Here is a 22,571-nt window from a genome sequence, read left to right as displayed (position 1 = left end):
ATATATGAGTGTGTGCCAACCTCCGTTCTGCTCGAGCGAACATGCAAATTGGTGGGGCACAAAGGCAGTCACACTCATGTGTTCCGACTTTTGCAATGTTAGCAAGATTGTCGTCAAATGTGATTTTATTGAAGATGGAACGCGATCTACCGCATGGATGTGTGCCCATTCATGTGGCCTCGATGAAAAGCGTGAATTCGAGAATATTTTGGCGGAGTACTGCAGCAAATCGCTGTAGCAGTTACTGTTTACAGGCCGGTGAGAAATCAATTCCTGCAGATTCACACGGGTGTGTGGAAATTTCACACGTCCGTGTGGATGCCTGATTCCAGCCTATTTAAAGCCGTGACTTCAGCCCGTTTTGGTATCTTTTTTGGCCCTATCTTTTTCTCATCTTTTCACCATCTTTGAAAGTGCTTGCATCTAGGGTTTGGAGAGGGTTTGGCAAGGCTTTTGGAGTGGTTCTACGGCTTTCAACACTGCGTTTCTTTGGAAGATAGTTATTGGGGGAGCTTTTGTCAGCATCGATCTGGCGAGGTGTGCCCTAGGCTTGATGAGGGAACCTTTGGAGAAGACGCAGCCACTCCACAAGACCATTGACACGAATACCAAGGGGGTTTTAGTTATGGATTGCATGTTCTTACTTTCGATTTCATTACTGATTGTATCTTGCTCCGTGGAGAGCTAAACCCCTAGTTGGTACTTGGACTTGTAAAGCCTAGGATGATGTTGTTTCTTTGACTTTTCTATTATTTTTCTTTAATTGATGTCTTTAATTGAGTTCCAATATTGAATGCATGTTGAATGGGTTTTTTCTTAGAGTAACACTAGGGTTGAGAGCCTACATTGGTAATATTTGTGAGTGAGTGACACACCATGAGGGTTAGACAAAGCAAGATTGGATAGGGTCGAGAGGGTGAGTCGAGAGATAGCGAAACGTCCCTTTTCCCTTTTGGTGTGATTTATCCTACCTCCGTGTTCCAAGAGTTTTTTGCGGTCACAATAGAGTGAAGTGCTAAGAGAGGAACTCCTCTGGGACTTAGTTGCACAAGCAACAGAGTGAAATGTTAAAGTAATTCTTAGTATTTGGTTCTTAATTATGACTATGGGTCTTTCGTCTGGACCAAAGGGTTGGATCTATGTTAGGGAATAGGGTTTATCACTTGGAGTCCCTAGAGCTTTAAGCAACTTTATACAGTGTGAGGTGTTGAGACTGAGCGATTTCTCCGCCAAGGCATAGTGTAGGGTTAGTCACGGTTGACTTTAGGTTTAGGACCATGTATTTTAGCATTAACATGCCTCATTAAGCATCAGTTAGGAGACATAATAGTTGGTTTTGCCTTTCCTCTCATTTTTGATAGCGTCTCTCTTTCTTGTTCTTTTTATTGCTTTTCATATTGATATTGTTCACACTACTATCGATCCATCTTCACTTTAGTTAAATAGCAATCCTTGTGTTTTTTATCACTATTCCCTGTGGATATGACTACCCACTCACCAGGGTATTATTACTTCGACAAACCCGTGCACTAGTTGTACACACGCAAAAGGCGTTTTGTCAATCATCTTCATCAGGATGTGATGATCTAACATCATTGTTTTGTGAGTGAGATGTCCCAGGACCCTATGACATATATTTGTTGTTATTAACACATAAAAAATCCTACTATAGTTAAGTTTTTTATATTAAAAATATACCTTTTTATATATGGTAGATAATATAGCAGCATCACCACTTTCCACATCACTCTGAGGACTAGCAACTTGAATTAAAATATCAAATTTTCTCTTCAAATCAGAAATATCTTTCTCCATGAAGTTATTTTGACTTTCTAAATGTGTATTTTGCTTATTTCCAATAGTTGTCGGCGAGTGGGATTAGGTCCATGAAGTTCTTTAGCTGATGTATATAATCATACATTCTGCAACACCCACGGTTATCTTCTCCCCTTGTGAGAAAATTTTATCCCTTAGCATATTGCTACTTTGTTATTCCTCTGGTAGTTGAGATACAAAAGTATTCAATTAGGCCTGCAAAATAATTGTAATCTCTATGAAGCAAGAAGAAGTTAATGCCTTTAATAGATATAATATATGCAAAGTAAAATATATTTTTTCAATACGTACACCTCATTCTCCTACAGCGGCATTAAAAAATGTCCCATCTTTTTTTTATGCAATTTGTAGAACATATCAAGGCGTGAGGGTTCTACTCCATCATTACAGATACTCTTATTCAACAAAAAATAATTTTATATTAGGATTATTGAATGGAAAATTAAAATAGCATGACTTCTACCTCTTCATAAAATTTTCTTGCAAAACTTTTTGTACCAGATGTGTGAGGCATAGTTTGCTTACCTCGATTTATTATGCTTTTTTAGTCATGCATCTAAAATCTCAAATGGTTAAATATGAAACATATAAATAAAATTTCATAAATTGAAAATATTATCATGAATCATGTTATGAATACCTATCCCGCATCACTTTCCCAAAAATCTACCAACAAATCCCATTCTACTTGCTCTAGCTCCATAGGACGATTTCTTTTTGCACTTACTTTATCACCTTTAAAAGGATTGGAATGTGTCCTTTTAAGTTGACATTTAAAGTCTTTCCATTTCTTGTTAAATGATAGAAGCACCCACTCTTTAAGAATACACTTAATATAAAAAACATCCTATGACATAAGAAAAGTTAAATATCATAAATTTGATTTAGCTATTGACTTACAACTTTCTAGACCTGTATTATTAATGATACCTACACTCATTGCCGCACATTTCCCTTATCTTCTTGTAGCACATGCCTCCAATCCATGTATTAGAAGGAAAAAAAATCTAGTCTACGTACCATAGTACCTAGAAATTGACCCAACTCTAGAGCACCATCATTGACTGGTTGTCCATTACTATTGCCAAGGACTACCCTTTTTGATAAGTTTCCATCATTGTTCCATAATTTCTCAAGTCTTGTACAACCTCTAACATTCTTTTGAATACATGAAAAATGATTGAAATTATATGTCAAATATTGAATTTTTAAAATTACATGAAATTTATAACTGATTAATATAAATTTAAATAATATTCTAACCTAAATCAAAAGTAGACCCTTCATATATAGGATCCAGAGTATGCTCTATGCTTATTGTGTGACTTAAGCTTGTATTAGACTGAGTGGGGTCTTGTACTCTAGCATGTGGACTACCATGTCTCGTATTAGGCCAAATTTACCTTTAACACAATAGAGACAATATCATTTGTAAGTTAATAAAAGTTAATATTGATGAATAAACTATTTTTTTAATTTGATTACAAAAGATAAATACAAATTATGAAATAGCAACATACCTATATAAATCAAATTTCTTAATTAGTTTCTTCATCAAAGTCATCATTTGTATCCTCCATCAAAGCATCCATGTCAACAAATACAAGAGATTCATCAACCATTACTCCTTCCATATCTGTTCGCTCCCAATTTATGTCATTTTTACCATTAAGAATGTCATCCTCTAAATTTGCTTCATTTCATAGTATGCTTTGTAAATAATCTTTATTTGAGGGATCATTTTGCATGTCATAAAAATCCCTTGGTTTTGCTTCAATAGCTGCATGCCAGTTTGATTCTGAAGGATTTTCAACATAGAAAGCTTGTAATGCTTGAGATGCCAAAATGAAGGGCTTGTCATACTCATTTGATCCAGTATTAGACAATTGATTTAAGTTCACAAGAGTGAACCCTAAATCATCCTTCTTTACTCCTTTTGTAACATCAATCTACTCACATTTAAACAATACAATACGTCTCCATCCAAGGTAGCTGAGTTTGATAATATTATTCGACACTCCAAAATATGTTATATCACCCTCGATAGGGTTTTGTCTTTTACACTTGCAAAACTCATAGTTGAAGCAATAACAACCACCCCACAATTCTGTGTTTTCCTATTGCGCGCCCGAGATTTCACATGGAATCTGAAGCTATTAAAAGTGTAAGCATTGAACTTTTGGCTACTACATCCGGACCTTTGGCTAAATGTTCAACTTCAATAGGCAAGGAAGCATTTTGCACATTCTAAATTTTGTGAAATATACACTTATCCAATTTCTAGTGATGTGGTTTGTCAAGCTCATAAGCACTAATCCGCCGATTTTGTCTTTTGAGTTCAGATTTATGTTCACTAAATAAACAAACAATTTGTTTGTTACATTTTATTTTCAAAACTTAGTACATGTATAAATTATGTCATAAATTCTAAAACTTACCGAATATAATACTCAAGGGATTCAGAATTGAATAGCATGTAGCGATGTGCTTGTTTCCACTCAATAGGATCAACTGTAAATGTTGTAGATTTTCCTATAGAGTGACCATTGACTGGGTCTCCAAAATCATCATTGTGAGGCAGCTTACAAAACCTTGTATTAAAGCCTTCAAAATATCTTGAATAAAAAGTAATTCATTCCTTCTCAATGTAGCCTTCAACAATTGAACCTTCTGGTCTACTCCTATTGCGAACATGTGATTTTAATGTGAGAAGATATCTAAAACACAACAATTAGTTATAAAGAACAAAATCAGTTGAAGAGCATATTATAATCTATTTTAAAATGAGACATCTGTATCCAATATCTAGCTCAATGTTAATTTATGGCTTTACAAATTAACAATGAGCTAGATATTATTGTGTAGTGTCTATTTACATGATTATAAAACCTTTAAACCATTAAGATATTATTGATTCAATGATATTATTTTAATTATAATGGCTTTACAAATGATTTATTCAAAACAAGGGTAACAAAATAGAGAGTAGAACATACAAAGCAACTTCAGAAATTCAATTCAGCAATGCTTGAAATCCTACATAGTTTGTAGATAATACAAAATGAAAAAGCCATGAAAAAAATGCACTAAGATATACTACTAATAACTGGAAAATTCTCCATAAAAGTCAACAACTTTTAAACCATGTATTCTATCATGCATTTCAAGAAGAAGAAGAAGAAGAGAAATGTCTGACCAAATTGCTTGAAAATAGTTTTGCAATTTGTAAAACTTTCATCAATCTTGGGAAATTTCAAGATGATGCTATTGAATGATTTCATTGCACATCCTTGTAATGTCCTCTTAGCAAATGCTGCTCCAACTGTAAGAAGTAATGGTATCCACCACCCCCTGTCCATGTTATTGACAATATCATTACAAATATAAATTCAAGTAATACATACATATGATTCATTTATTTTGAACTAAAGTAAAACCAATAAAGATGAAGAAACCTATTAATGGTCTTTCCAGGAGAATTCCTCAAATCCCTATTGGCAATTAGAAGCTACAGGTGAAAAAGGATCATTGTTTAATTACCCAAGAGAGTAAAATATTGAATTGCATTTCTTCCAACTTGGTTACCATAAAAAAAAAATCTAGAATTCCTTTGCTCATCAATAAAGGAAAAATAGCCATTAATGTATGCATCTGCAAGGGCTAAGTTAGCCTCTATTGCAACCTGTTATATAAGAGATTTAAAGGCTGAATTTAGGTGAAGAGTTACATTATAAAGAAACACAATAAGGCCAAGTTATGTAGGAAACTGAACCTTCCAGTAAAACAAGGGATGGTGAACTTTTAAGACTAAATTTATCTGCCTTATCTCATCTTCCCCTTCAAAAATAGAAATTGTGATCCCTTCTTCTGGTAATCTGATAAGAAGAAAGATGAAGTTTTTGTGAAAATTCAAATGTGAGCACCAACATAAACAGGTGCATTCAATCATTTTGAGACTTATAAATACCAAACTCATGTCAGAGAACCCGTAACTATATAATTTTTTTATAATTTAGTAAAGATAGCTCGAGCTCCAGTTTCAGCCCATGAAAGCACCATGTGTTTTGGGTTTCTTAGGGGAATATAGTTTTTGCTAATTACACTATTTGCTACAACTATGTCAGCTTGAAAAATAAGATAAGTATTCATTCATCAGCTCATGCCAAGCACATTGATACTATTTCATGATATGTCAAGCTAGTATATATTAGATACAGATATCTCATTTTTCTTGGTAATGGACTTTTGGAAAGGCAGTCTCTAAAATACATATTACAAACCTTTAAAGAATATGTAAATGAGCAATATTTTGTGAAATGAACCAAAAGCCACATATAAATATTACATATTACTAATTATTGTGTTAAAAAATAAATTAGCAATATCATGACATATAATATGATAGTTTGATGTTCTATTTGAATATTCGCTTTTGATCAATTTTTGTCGTATTCGGAAAAAAGTCCATTTAGCTAAAGAGGTATATATGTATTGTTCAATTCATCATCATTCAATGCCCTTCGTGATTATCATTCACTATGGAAATGAGATGAACATCAAGTGTCTGTTTTGTTCAGTAATGAAGTTTGCTATTTGTTGGTCAATAAATTCTACATGTTGAGATGTGAAATGAAGTAAAATATGTAGAGCATTTTCTAATTGTCTAATAAATTTTTCCTACCCAAATTCCAAGTCAACCTTACTGGCCTGAATCACACTAGCTAGTTTGTAGTTATTACAAATGTTTGACTAATTCCTGCGGACCAACATCATATAATTCAAACAAAAAACTAGAAAATACTATGCTAAACACAAATTCAATGAACCTCCTGCTAGCTGCACTAGTTTATCTTACCAGAAGAATGATACGGAAAGTCATCTCCTCCGTATGTTCTATTGCAAATATGAGCAAATTAATATGTGGCTCTGGCTGCAGGACACTGGAAACTGAGCTTCTAAAGACCATTACTGATTTACTATTACTATTATAAATATTATTAGGTATAAGAGAAGGAACATAAATAGTACTAAATATGATTTAAAAGGCTTCCAAACTTCCAGCATATTAATTAATACAACTAAAGGCCCATCAGGAAAGGAGGAAAAAGGCAAAAACTATTAAAGCATAGGAAGAAAGATATAACACATATGATTACCTTGATATACTGAGAGGATGATAGCTTCCAGAAGAATCTGAAAAAGAAGGAAATTTTCTATCAATGATTTCTAAAATGTCATGTATGATAACCACTAAAAGTTGAACACTAAAATAAGGACCATGAGTTCAACCAAATTAGGCTTGTAAGAAAGAAGCTGGATGCATAGAGAAATTGCCATATACCTCTAAATCAAAAGGTCAGGATACTTGCAGACAAAGAAAAATGTAGTTTTAAATTAAGTGCATGTTATGCTCTTTCTTGGCGTTGTTGTTGAAGGCTGAAAAGTTTTTTGTTCTGATAAAAAGAAAGGCTATCTGTTTAGAACTTCCCCCTTGCAAGGAAAGAGTGAACTAACACCTAATTAGTTATCTATAATACACTAATAATGGCATCTAATAACGGCATCATAGTATAGTTGGGAAAAAACACACATCCATCAGTTCTCGTGTATATACATGCATGCATCAATAACAATCCTACCCCTACTCCCAAATGTTCACATGAAAATCATCTCCTGTATCACCAATTTAGGTATCTTTCAACAAACACAATCAAATACACACACACACACACACACTAACTAACTAACTAACTAACTAATCACAACACACACACATATAACTTTCAAAACCAAACTCACAAGAATCACCCCCTTATCCAACCTCATTTCTCTCACCATCTCTCTAGTGATTCCACCTGACCAAATATATATATATATATATATATATTCAAATTAAAACACATCCCATAGAAAAACATAAGACATTGACATCAGTGGTGAAATACAAGAGATCAAGACCAAGGGGTTTTTCTAGGCTACAAAGCATTCATCCACAGTATATCTAGAAGATCAACAAAACCAAAGAAGAAAAAAAATGAAAAAAAATGGAAAATATTTAACACAAAAAGAAGGTAAAAATTAGGAATACATCATCTCACCGATTTTTCGATAGAAATTGACTTTGATGCTAAACCAGCTCAACAACAAGGGATAGAGAAAAGTGATGCCAAGGTTTCTCCCAAGACCTCACCAGAGCTCGTAAAGAGCTTGAAGAGGGGTAATAGTGGAGTAGAGAAGCTTTTATCACCGGAGCTTGTGAAGAGGCTTGAAGCGGAGTAACAGCTGAGACTTGAAGATGAGAAAATTTTGATTAGAAACCCAAATTCTATTAGAGTTTTAATATCTCTCAAATAAAATCATCTTTTTCAAATAATCCCTTAAAACTTTTATTTAATTGCATTGGAAGGAATTAGAGGAATATTTTCCATTTGATAAAATAAATACACATATTCACTTAGAAAATGATTTGATGATTTAATATAAAACACCCTTTAGTTATTTAGCAAAACACCCTACATCGAAAATAAATGATTAAACTAGTAGGGCATTTTTTTAAATATGATTTAGTGACTTATTATAATACCATTGGATATATATATATATATATATATATATATATATACATTATATTAAACTTCATTATTTTATCTTAGTCCAATGTGAATGCTACACCACCACAACAAGATTTGGTCAACAACTCATGTTACATAAAATCTTTTTGTTATTTGTAACCACCGCTATAATTAGATTTTATTATTTTAAATTAATAAATTATTTAAAATTTTCTTTTTGTTTATCTAAAATTTTTTAAAAAATAATTATGTTTTAATATAATTTCATGTTATGTTAAAAACTTTTTGCATTATATGAAACTTTTTTGAAAAAAATATTCATTAAGCTTCTTTTGTAATAATTTTATTATTTTGAATTTTTATGGGTGAAAATGTTTTTGTCACTAATAATTTTTATTTTAATAAATGATAAGTAGTGACCAATATATAAATTAGGCACTATAAAACTATTATAAAAATGGTAAGTAAATTCATGTCTATAGTAGCTAATTCAAAAATTTGCCGCTAAAAACACATTATAGAGGCTAATATAGAAATCAACCGCTACAAATATGATGGGGTGTTCATCTATAGTGATGAATTTGAAAATCCACCACTATATAGATTAAGCTAATTGGCTTCATAAAAAAAATTGATACACAACTCTATTAGGTTGTTCTGATTTATTTACGAATAAATAAAATAAAATAAACATATTTAGTATTTTTTAAAGTGTACATCAGAAAGTTTTCAAAATAAAAAATTATCCATAACATTCAGGATAATAGAATATCTAAATAAATAAAAAAATAAAATTTTAAAAAGTTTTTGGTTAAAAGTTTGTGAAATAAAAATTATTCATAAAATTTGAGATAACAAATTTTGTCCGTTAATAATTTTTATTTAAATAAATGATAAAAGATAGTGAACATCACTTTTTAGCCCTTAAATATTATTTTTTAAATTTAGTATGTATAGCGGCTAATATGTAGATTTGCCGCTATAAAACTATTGTTAAAATAATAATAAATAAACTTGTGTCTATCATAGCTAATGCAAAAATTTGCTGCTAAAAACACATCTATAGCTGCTAATATAAAAAATCCACTGCTATGAAGATTTAAAACGACAAATTTATAAATTTACCACTAAATTTAGTTGCTATAGGCCAACTTTCTTGTAGTGAAATTATCAAGATTAAGCACAAAAAAGGCCGTTAGTTTATCAAAATTTGGTAATATAGACACTATAAAGTGGCACTCATCACAAACTAGTAAAAGGGTTGGAAAAGAAATATGTATAGATGATGAAATCATGGTTGAATTTGAAAGTATCTGGAAAACTATATGGGATGGTAAAAATACGAAGGTATTTTGACAACATATAGGGCACATACACACTTCACAAAAGAAGGTTTGGAAAACCTATAAACAAAGTTTAATGAAAGATCATGGTTTAGTTATAAACTACAAGAAACTAAAAAAATAGATGGGACTCATTAAAAAAAGACATCTCCATATGTGCTAAGCTGATAGAAGATAAACATGCCTTCCTGAAGATCTTATTAAGAAAATAGCAATGACTAGTGATGGATTGGTGGGAATTTAAAAGATAAGTAGCCATAAATTTCTCATTTGATATTTTTGGTTATTTAATATTTCTTATGTTTTCTTGATAATTATCTAAAACATATACTTTGTTTTATTGCTTTCTCTAAGAGAGGAAAACCAGAAATATTTTGATGTATGAAATGACGGTCGACATGATGGAGATTTTCTTCAAGGATGTGGTGCCCATAGATTGCATAGCATAACTATCATATATAAATGCATCTACTGGTAATAAAGAATCCAACAAAAAATTTGAGGAATTAAGGAGAATATATATAGTTTTGGGTTTTGAGATGTAGCTCTTAAAAGACTAACTTAATAAGAACCAATGTGCAGAATATACCTAGGCCACATCAAAGAAGAGGCGAAGGTTGTCATGGGGAGAAAAACAAAAGGAAGGGGTGAGAAATTACAAGAATTCCAAGATCGATTGATTGTTGGGATGGATATCATATCTTCTATAAACACTAGACAAGCTAGCCTTGAAGATCGTTATAGCATAGGATAATGTTTGTAGCAGCTGGACCTTGTCCCACGGCTAGAAGAAAGAAAGCCATGTTACCATCTCTCAATTAGGGTGTTTATAAGGAGCTCTTACAGGGAGACCTTTATGCATCTAATAATGAAGAATTCATCACTTGTATTATGTTTGTTGAAGAAATTTAAAATTGACAACATCAGCAAAGTTTGACTTTTAAAGAGCTTAAAGTCCTAGCATTATACCTAAAAACTTTATTCAAGTATCCTCAAACTATTTCTCCTATAGATTTACAATTTTGTTTGAACTATGATTTACTTTGCATTATTCCCTTTTTAGATTAACAAGTTTGTTTGTTGATATAGTAAAAATCTAGATTGTTTCATCTACAATTAAAATTTTGTTTTCAATGAAGAAGCTTATGTTTTTTAAATGGAATATGTTATTGCACTGTGTTTCTCTTTCCTTTCAATATTTTAATCAATATATTGAGTAACTCACAAATGGTAGTTTTGTTACTACTATTGTCATCTAATTCATGCAAAGAATCTTATAAAAAGAGATCATATTCAAAAGAGCAATCTGTTACCAATTCATGGCAAGTATATATGAAAGTGTGATAGTTACATATATAATATCAAAATATGAAAACTTTATTGAAGAAAAAGGAAAGAGCCTAATTTGGGCACATAGGTGAAGAAAATACTACATGATTAGCAAAATCATTTCTTCAAGCAAGTTCAAACAAGGAAATTGTGTTTAGGAGTTTGGTGGATTAGCTTATTTAAAAGTAAAGGCTATTTCATACAATTAATGTTACTACAAAAGAAACAATGATACTATTTTTATACATGCTTGAACAAGGAACCAATTACAAGGATATGGCAACACCCTTTAACATTTACTATATCAATGCATATGCTTGAAAATCATGTATACTGATATTATATAACTAGTTTAATATATATAGCCAAACATAATCTGAATACATGCCAAGTTTATATTTGTGTTTTCTCTTGTAATTTACATATGATTTAATTTATAAGTTTGAAAATAAAATCCTTTCCTTATCTATGATTTACATGAGTTGGTAATCAGTGAAATAAAAGGATATTGAATTCTATTAGCACAAGATATAATCACATCAAGAATACTCTATTGTTATCAAGCCTTAAACATATGTGAGTGCAAATGTAAAATTCATTTTGTATTGTTGTAACCAAGTAGGACAAACATCACCCTTGGCTCATATGATAACAAGTACCAAATAATCCGCTAGCCAACACATAACAAGTGAAAGCATTTGGAACTCAAATGTAATTCATATAAATTAGTAATTAATCACTTACGGCATAATCCTTTTCGGTACCAAATCGAAGTCTCCACCCATGCTATTGTTTTTGCTACTCCTACCTCACAAGCTCATAATCCTTAAGGCCATACAGGGTTGATGGCATAGTGGTCATTCCAATCATAGTCATGGAAGATTGAACAATATTTTATTGTTGGTTCTATTATTATTAGTTCTCGAACATCTAGTATTCTTGATTCTAGTCCTTTATTTTCTTCTACTACTAATTCTATTCCCCTTGATTGTCAATTTTTTTGGAATATTTGGTCGCTTTTATCATTAATGTCTTGCTAGAAAGTATCTTAAATCTTGTGACGCCCATAGGGATTTCTTTGGCCCATCTTAGTATTTACAAATAATGTTTCCTCTCATGTGACTTTTAATTAAATTATGCTCTCTTGGTGTTCTCCTTCTTTAGGATCTCATTTTGTTATCTTGGCAATAATACTTCTTTATTATTTATGTATTTGGTAACTCAATGTTACAAAAGCTAAGTTCTTTGTTTTATCTCAATCATATTTGGCATGTTTGTGAGCCCCCACCCCTTAATCAAATCCTAGCCTTTGCTTTTATTTTTAATCCTAGCCGTTGGTTTTTTATTTTAGTTTTGAAACCCTAGCCGACTCTTCACCTTCTTGGGTTTTAGATCACCGTTAAAAAAAATAAAAAGGGAGAGAGAGACTTGCCTCACCTCTTCCTTTCCCTATTTACGGGTGGTGTCGGTGGCGAGGATGGGAGAAGGGTCTCGTCGTCATGGATTTCGTTTCACTGTTATTTTTGAGGTAAGGTTCTGAGTTATTTTTATTTTTGCTCTTTCTTATGCTTGTTTGTGACTTGTTACTAGTTAGGGTTAGGGTTTGGTGAGAATTGATTTGATTTTAATTTGAGAATAAAATTCAGAAATTTCCTGTTAGCATAGTAAAGATCCCTAATTTATTTGGAAAATTTGGAGACAGAATTTGGATGAGATCAGAATAGAAAAATTGTATATTGGGGTCTTTTTTAGCTCGCTAACAAATTTCAGAATTTTTGGAGTAGTATTCTGTAAATTATAAATTTTTAGACGCAGGATTTCTGTTCAGGCCTTGAGCCGGTTTTGATTAGTTTCATAGTTGTTAGTTCTGAAGATTTAGATTTATCTAAGAAAGTTATAGAGAACTATTTTATCTTTGACTCTGCAAAATTTGAGAATTTTTAGCCATGTAAATTGTGATATATGATCAGATATCTATAGGTGTGCTCAATATTATTTCTGCAGAATACATAAAGATTGCTTAGACAATTTGATGGTCTTGTACATGGAATTTGGAGAAGACTAATAACAAAGTTATAGAGTTTGATGTTTTCTAGATACCTGTAAAAATTTAGATTCTTTGGATGAGTCGTTTAAAAGTTATAGCATTATTAGTGTAGTTGTGGCCAATGATATTACTGTGCAGAATCTGAAGATTGTTTGGTGTCTCTCATGGTCTTAGATGTTGTATTTGGTATAGCATAAAATAAGAAAGTGATGCATTACTGAGTTATCGGACTTCACGTAAAATATTATTGCTTTTGAAAATTTATATTGAGAGATATTCATATTTGAAAGGGATACGTCTGAATTACAAGCCTACAGAAATAGTTGGGCATTCAATTGAATGTTATAAATTGTGTAGTACTCTAAGTTGTGTGAATTTCGGATATGTCATAGTGTTAGGTGTCTATTTTTCCAAGAATGTTGAAATCTGTGATTTGGAAAAATGTATGTGAAGTTATGATAGTTTTAGTACTCATTGATCATGTTGGAATTATTGATATGGCTTTTGGAGTGGGCAATCGCTATTGTACCCTCGCAATAATCAATATTTGGGAGTGTAGAATAATAATTGAACTTTTTTGCATTGGTACCCTTCTAAAAATCTTTTTGTTTAATACTATTGCTTGTTAGCCTCGATTTGTTATTTGAAAGCTAATAGGATCTCCTCCCAAATATAGGACTTGCCAAAGGTATAAGCTTTGGGAGTATTTTTTTGGGCGTTAATCAGGTAAGTATCCCACATATAAATCCCATTATATGTATATACTTGAAAGTTCTAGTTTTATAAACTTTTGGGATATTCGAGAAAAAAAATACGGATTATTTTGATTTATATTTTGAATTATTTATTTATTATTATTTTTAGAATTACTTTAAATTATTTGCAATTTCGAGTTGTGATATTTTATTTTGGATTAGAATTATCTGAAAGGTTTGAATATCTATTTAAATTCAGATTATTTAAGTTCTAAAGTTTAGACAGCTTATCTAAATATGCATTACTTCAATTCTAAATTTCAGATATCTTCTAGTTAATTTATGATTAATTATTATTAATATTTTTTTAAAAATATTTCATATTTGGATTAAAATAACTGGTTTATTTTGATATGATAAAAATGGGATCATGCGACTACAAATAACTTGCATTTTGCCCAATATGAATTATGATAATTTATTGTTTTGTGAACATGAAATATTTTGACATAGTACTCGTAGTCTTCAAACTAACTTTGCAATAACCCTGTCACTAGGAGTTAAACACTGATCATGTCGACATGTACTCTGATATAGAAACTATAGTTTCCCACCGCTTTCTGTCAGTGAAGAATAATGGCCTCTGATAAATCTGGCTCGGGTCACCGAGGGCAAACTTATGAGTTCTGATATTCTGGCTTGGGTCATCGAGGATAAATATATGAGTTCTATTATTTTGTTTTGGCAATTGTTGTTTAAGGAACCTATATGCTTTGTTTTGACATCTGTGTTTATCTGAAATAAATTTGATTTTTTATTTTGATTTTGATAATTTATGATTTTTGTAAATGATCCCTATAATTTTTAGTGGGTACTTACTGGGCTGTCAAGCTCATAATTTGTTGTTTAATATCTTTTCAAATCAAGAGTAGAGTTGAGTGGCGGATAGCTTAGCGGGGATCACTAAGCAATCGTCGAGGATTAGCATGTAATAAGTCCCATTTATTGTGGGCCTATGTTTTATATGAATAAGTTTGTATTGTTTTTGCAATCCACTGAGTTTGATTCTTTGTTTTGTTTGGATCAGGTATTGAGGCCTTGTATGTCTACTTGGTTTCGACCTTATAGGTGTACGGCCGTTTGTCTGCGTCTTGGGTCCATAGAGTTGGGTTCGGGGCATGACAATGTTATTAAAGATGCAAAAACAATGATCATGAATACTTCATCACTATCATAACAATAGTTCATCTTCCTATTTCTTTAATCATCTACTGGTTTGAACCATTAAGTTCATGCTTCCTTTATCATAATATTTGACATGCGCAATTGGGAAATTTATCTACTCTTATTCTTAATAACCATATGCAAAAATAGTCGATTTTTTTTACTCATAAAGATAGTAGTTTATGTTTTGTTTGTTTAACTAGTAAAAGCTATAATCCTCTCTTTGCCAAACACACTAACTTTTGTAATGCTTTTTATTAGTTTATTCACTCCTCTTATTTCTTTTATTACTAAATTTAAATATTACATTATTTTTGTCAATGATAGCTTTCTTTTTGTGCGGTTTTGTTGATTAAGATGATAATGTGATGATCTTGCTATTTTATCAACATTAAAACTCATGTGAAAAGTTTACATTTTAGAACTATTAAAGTCTTTTGGAATGATAATATGGTGAATTTATTGATAGTAAATTTGAATAATTTCTTGCTTCTAATGAAATCTTGAAACAATTGTTTTTTCCTTGTACTCTTGAACAAAATGGCATTGTTGAACACAAACACCACCATATTTCCGAAGTGGGTCATGGATTTTAGACCAATGCTTTGGCACCTTTAAACTTTTGGATAGAATCTTTTCAAATAGCATGTTCTTAATTAATAGAACTCCTAAATTACTATTCTTTAAATCACCATTTGACTAATTATTTATTAAAGTTCATGATAATTATTTTTCTATACTTCTGGGTATTTAAATTTTCCTAACATGCATATATAAATAAGCATAAATTAGATTCCTCGTCTATTTTATGCATTTTTCTTCATTATAGTGCTTTCATAAAAGTTATCGATGCATGTCTTTAAACACTCACTATGTGTACATTAGTTAGTTAAACATTTTAACACATTTTTCCTTTGGCACCATCATCAATTCCTGTTTTGTAGCAATTACTCTATGTCACTACCTGCTTTCACTTTTGCTACTTCTTTCCTCAACCAGTGCTCAAGTTAAACTCAATAAGTTGTAAACCACTTTCATTGTTTATAGCTCTCCAACTTTGAGCTATTTGTTACACAATCACCTACTATTAAACAATTAGTGTCACATTCTACCTTTTCTCTGACTCTTTATTCATCAACTTCTCCATCATTAACTCTATGTCCATTTAACAATCTATAGTAGACTACCCTAATTTTCCACATCCTTCTCCTTGCAATCATATACCTTCTTCTCTACCATTACATCCACATTGAAAATACATAATGACAACTCAACTATAACACATATTTACCAAACATATCCAAAGAACCAACCTATCTGCATTAGTTAATTAGTTCTTCAACTTCTTATATACCCTAGAAATAAAAACCTTTATTGATGTATTAAAAGTCACGTATTGAAGGAGACTATGGCTAAGAATTCAATACTCTTCTTCATAATTAGACTTTGGAACTTCATTTCAAGAACTACATATATTAATGTTGTTGCATGTAAGTGGGGGTCTTTCGAGTTAAACAAAATCACATTATTGTATTAAGCATTGTAAAGTGCAGCTTGTTGCTAAAGGTTTTAATTAACTACCAGATATTGATTGTTTTGATATGTTTAGGCTTATTGTTTGTTATGTTAGTATTTGCTTAGTTCTTGCTTGTGATTTGTTCTATGAATGAAATATTCATCAACATGGTGCAAAAAATACATTTCTCAATGGTACTTTCAAGAAGTTTTCATGTGGTAATATCAAAGATTCTGGGATCTTTCTCAAGCTTATTATGTATGGTGTTTTTTTTTTTGCTAAAAGAGTTACAAATGTAACTAACACAAGGTTGAACAAAAATGCAAAAGAAAAACCTCAAACTAATTAGGTAATTTGGCATAATCTTTTTAGGATCGTGGCTATGATTTTCAATAGAGTGGAGTCTTTCTCAGCATAACATATTCATTATAACACTGAAATATTTAAGATACAACTGAAGAAACATGCCAACATGGTAGGTCACTAAGTACATACTAAAGCAAACAAAGTTGTACAGTAAAGATTCAAAAACAGAACATTTCCAAACAACATCCAAACACTCACTTGCTTCTTCTAAATCAATCAACCAAGTTACTTTCCATGTATACATGGACTCTTTAATAGCTTGAGTGTCTTCATTCATCACAATAGCATTGACTCTTTACTCATCTTCTAATCAGACCCCAACATGCTCTCCATGATTAAAACATTCACATATTCCTAGTGCTCCACGAAAGTGTTCAAACTTTTGATGAGTCAATCTTTTAGTAAAGACATCTACTACTTGATCATCAATTCCATAATGAATTTTGTCAATTTGTTCCTTCTTCACAAGACCTCGTATGTAATGGTAGTGAATTTCTATGTGTTTTGTCCATCCATGATAAATGGGATTACTAACAATGGAAATGGCTGACTTATTATCACAATAGATTACAGTTGAGCTGCTTTGCTTTTTATTCAGGTCCTCTAAGAGTCTGTGCAGCCATACAGCCTCACAAGTAGCAGCAATTAGTGCAATATACTCAGTTTTAGTGCTGGAGCGTGTAGTGATTGCTCGCTTCTTTGAACTCCATGCAACGACATTAAAACCTAGTGCGAAACACTAGCCTGTGGTGCTTTTCCGGTTATCCTAAGAGCCTCCCCAATCACTGTCTGAGTACCCAACTAAGCAGAATTTTTCATTTGCAGTGTAGCTGAGCCCATAAATCAGAGTTCCACTAACATACCTCAATATTCTCGTCATCGCTCAAAAGTGATGCAAAGTTTGGGCATTCATGAATTGTGAGACAACTAATATTGCATGCGTTAAATCTGGTTATGTATGAGTTAAATACCAAAACGCACCTATAATCGTTCTATATTTTGGAGGACAAGCAATCCCTAAGTTATCTTGAGAATGAAGACTTTTATTAGAATTCATTAGACTTCCTACAGACAAACTTGTTTCATTCCTGCTTTGTTCAGTAAATCCTCTGCATACTTGCGTTGAGAGATGAATAGAGAATCACTTGATTAATTAACCTCAAATCCAAGAAAGTATTTCATTGGACCCAAATCAGACATCTCAAATGTTTTCATCATCACTTCCTTTAATTCTCTTAACATCTCCTCAGATGATCCCATATAGACAATATCATCGACGTATAAACACAGTAGCAATATCTTAGTGCTTCCTCATTGATTTTTATACACAGTAGGTTCATTTGCACTGTTCTCAAACCCCATTTGAATGAATTGTGTGTCAATATGGCTATACCAAGCTCTTGGATCTTGGAGAAGCCCATACAGAGCTTCCCGAAGCTTGTATACATAGTCTTCTCTTTTGGCGATGATGAAGCCTTGCGATTGTTCAAAGAATACTTCTTCTTTTAGTTTTCCATTTAAGAAAGCCGTGTTGACATCGAACTGAGAAATTCTTCACCTTCTCATTGAGCATATCCCTTTACAACCACACACGCCTTCTTCCTAAATAGAGCACCGTTTGTTTTGAATTTGGACTTAAACACCCATTTCAAAGCAATTGCCTTCTTCCCTTCTGACAAGGTGGTCAGCTCCCAAGTTTGATTTTTATGAATCTCCTCCATCTCCTTATTCATGGGTGTAATCTATTCACTGCTCATCTTTGCATCTTTGAAGTTCATGGGATCCATAACTGTCAAAGCAAAGGAGCAAGAGGAGTATATTTTGCTAAGATTTTGATACCTCATCAGAGCTCCGTCATTGGTGGTAATTTTCATTGAGTTGCTGGTAGATGAGGCTTTAGGAACATGATGAATCTCTAGCCCTTCATTTGATGATATCAATGGTGAAGATTTATCCATTTGATCCTTTTCCTCATCAGCAAATGGTACAAAGTTTGATGTTGTTGAGTTAGAGGCTTTCGACCAATCAAAATATTTGCTTTTGAAACACTGGATATTCCTGCTGATGTGTATGCACTTTGTATTCGGATTTATCACCCGATAGGCTCTCAAATGATCACAGTATCTAATCAAAATGCAAAGATTTGACTTAGCATTGAACTTGGTTCGTTGGTGTTAGTCAAGTTAGTTAACAAGCTTGTAAGTGAGGCACCCGAAAACCCTGAAGAAGTCCACACTGGGCTTTAACCCAGTTAATGCTTTATGTGTAGTCTGAGACTCAAGCACACAAGTCAATGAATGGTTGAAAATAAACACAGCAAGTGCACCCACTTCTCCCCAAAATTCTAATGGCATCTCGGCTTCTTACAACATGGTACTCGCCATCTCAGTGACAATTTTGTTTTTCCTTTCCCCGACCCTGTTCTACTGAGGTGATCGAGGAGCCATCAGTTGATGCAAGATGCTGGAAAGATTGCAGAACTCTCTGCATTCTCTAGATACAAAGTCTCCTCCCCTGTAGGTTCAGAGAGCTTTCAACAGTAGTGACAACTGCTTCTCTACTAGAGATTTGAAAACTTTGAAGTTCTGCAGTGCCTCTGGCTTCTTTTGTAGAAATATATCCAACTGTACCTTGAATAATTTCCAGTTAGAAGAAAGAAATAGAGATTACCTCCGATGGTCAGAGTCTTCATTGGTCCTACTAGATTAGCATGGATTAATTGCAGTGGAGCTTTTGCTCGTGCTGACAATCCCTTAGGGAACTCTTTTCGAGCTTGCTTTCCAAGTGAGTAGGCCTCACATGAGTTTGTAATGATGATGGATGATAACCCAAATACCAATCACTCCTCATACAAATGCTTCAAAGTTCTTGAATTTATATGTCCATATCTCTTGTCCCAGAGATTTGAGACATTCTCTTCTTGTTGAGCTACATGTGCATAGCTTACATCCTCAGCAATCAGTGGAAAGAGATTATGCTTTGTAATGCCAACTTGTGCAATCTTGCCTTTTGAAATGGCTTCCTTAATGATACAATCTCCTCCTGAGAACTCTACATCATATCGAAAGTTCATTAGTTGCCCCACACTTAGCAGGTTATGTGCTAAGTGAGGGACAAACAAATATTTGTTAAGATGGTTGTTTTGCCGAATCTTGAACCCAAAGACACAAAACCAATTCCTTCAAATTGGAGAGCTTTTCCATCTCCAAGCCTTATAGTTTGATTTGTTGTAGGTTCTATGGATTGGAACATCTTTCTTTCTCCTGACATGTTGTTTGAACATCCACTATCAATAAGCCATGCCCTTCTTTCTTCATTCACTACATCATCTCTTGCCATAAACACCATTCTTTCTTCATCTCTAGCATTTTTAACTTCTTCTGTTACATTAGCTTTTTTATTCCTGTACCAACATTGAGCCTTGACATGACCAAACTTCTTGCAAACAAAGCATTGAACTCCCTTGTATTGTCTTCCACCTTCATTTGATCGTCCCCCTTTAGCACTTTTGCCATGGCCTTTTCTTCTCCCTCTAAAGTTGTTACGACCGCACCCTCTGCTTCCTCGATTGTTTTGATCAAAATGTGTGCTTTTTGATATGAAGAGCTTTTTCTTCTTCTGGATCTTCATGGAAGACAAGTAAAGACTAGTGGTTTCTGAGAGAACCATTGAGATCATCAATGCTAAGAGTTTTGATGTCTTTAAATTCAATGATCAAGTGCACAACCTATGAAAATCTTGGAGAGAGTTTGTGAAGGATCTTGGCAACTATTGGCTTTTGTGAAAGTTCTTCATTCATCATCCGAATTTTGTACACCACATCAAGGGCCATGCTAGTGAAGTCTTGAACCTTTACACTTTTCTACATTCTAGCAGCATCAAATTCTCTATAAAGACAATGTAATTTGACTATGAGAATGTTTGCATTCTCTTCTAATTCATTTTAATAATTTCCCATGCTTCCTTGGTAGTCTTTGCTTCAGAAATCCTAATGAGAATTCTTTGATCCAAAGATTGTTGAATGAGAAAAAGAGCCTTGGAATCTTTCTTCAAGCTCTCATTGATTCGGGTTCTATCTCCTTCTTCACTGAATCTCTTTTCAATAAGATTCCATAGGTCCTTTGATCTAAATATGGTCTTCATTATCAAGCTCCATAGGTTGTAGTTTTCCCCATTAAAGAAGGGAACATTTGCATCTCTTGCTGATGAAAAGCTTGCCATCTCCTTCTTCTCCAATCTCTGATACCACTGTTAGGATCATGGCTATAATTTTCAACAGAGTGAAGTCTTTCTCAGCATAACATATTCATTAGAACACTGAAATATTTAAGATACAACTGAAGAAACATGCCAACATGATAGTTCACTAAGTACATACTAAAGCAAACAAAGTAATATAGTAAAGATTCAAAAATAGAACATTTCTAATTAACATCTAGACACTCACTTGCTTCTTATAAACCAATCAGCCAAGTTACTTTTCATGTATATATGGACTCTTTAATAGCTTGAGTGTCTCCATTCATCACAGTACCATTGACTCTTCACTCATCTTCTGATCAGACTCCAACAAATCTCATTTCCAAGCTTAAAAATAAAACCTTGTAGAAGTAGCGACCTTTATAACCCATCTAGATAAATCCAATCCTTTATAAATAAGGATAATCTTAGGGTGTGCTTTCCATGAGTGGTCTAGCAATTTGCAATTTTGTTCCATTCCCACGAAATCAGCTCCACACCCAAACTCCAAGTTTGAATCATCCCATTAATATCACCCTATTTCTCTTGCTCTGACCTCTAGTTGAAAGTTTCCTTATTGTTTTATAGACATAATTATGCACAATCAGTAAAGATATAATTAATTTGATGATCAATTTTAGCCTTGTCCAAAGCCAAATGCATTGCCATTGCTTTAACACCCAAGCTAGAAGTGGCCTTGATTTTGTGACACCCTGCAAACATCATGTTGTTGTTATTATCTGCTACAAAGAAACCTGTACTCCCCAAGACTCTTTTACTTGCCAAGCTGCATCAATGAATAGCAAAGGTGGTAAGATTGCACAAGTAATTTTTCAATTGCCCATCAATTGCAGTTCTAGATCATGTACATGATCAATGGCAGATTTAACTACCCACTGATGGTTAATAGGAGTATTTCTGAAATGTAATTACAATGAGCTTTCCAAATCCACCAAACGACAGTAGCACGAATAGAAAAAATTAACTTAAATTTAGGAAATATGCTTTTCTCAATCCAAATACCAAATGCAATACCCTTAGGCAACTCAATAATAGCATTAATTAGGATATTGACTTCTCTTTAGACCCTTCTAAAATAATGACAATTACAAAAAAGATATTCTGCATACTCCACAGTCAGGCAAGAAAATTCACAAACAGCGGGAGGACCAATGTTTATGGAATAGAGAAACTCAATAGTCATAATATTGCCATGGGTCATTAACCAAATAAAAAATTTGAGTTTTGGAGCAACAGAAAGTTTCCAATAAGATTCCAACAAATCCAAGACTCTTTGTCAATGTCCATTCAATTAAGGAAATTATAAATTGAAGATGAAATCCCACTTCTATTAGAACCCAAAAAACAAACCCAGCAATTGCCTATGAATGAGTCAATTTTTCC

General features: G+C 32.8%; 1 long non-coding RNA gene across 1 annotated transcript; it reads right to left on the bottom strand.

The window, feature by feature from the left end:
- Window positions 1–4,322: 4,322 nt before the first annotated feature.
- On the bottom strand, window positions 4,323–8,093 carry LOC120281760. Its single transcript, XR_005542784.1, has 5 exons — window positions 7,935–8,093; window positions 6,993–7,029; window positions 5,609–5,711; window positions 5,033–5,187; window positions 4,323–4,517 (listed from the first exon to the last, which is right to left on the bottom strand). It is a non-coding gene; the product is annotated as an uncharacterized LOC120281760 (long non-coding RNA).
- Window positions 8,094–22,571: the final 14,478 nt, after the last annotated feature.

This window comes from Dioscorea cayenensis, chromosome 18 (genome assembly GCF_009730915.1).
Source record: "Dioscorea cayenensis subsp. rotundata cultivar TDr96_F1 chromosome 18, TDr96_F1_v2_PseudoChromosome.rev07_lg8_w22 25.fasta, whole genome shotgun sequence".
NCBI lineage: Eukaryota > Viridiplantae > Streptophyta > Magnoliopsida > Dioscoreales > Dioscoreaceae > Dioscorea > Dioscorea cayenensis.
Note: the sequence above shows the minus strand (reverse complement) of the source record. Positions and strands in the feature narration are given on the sequence as shown.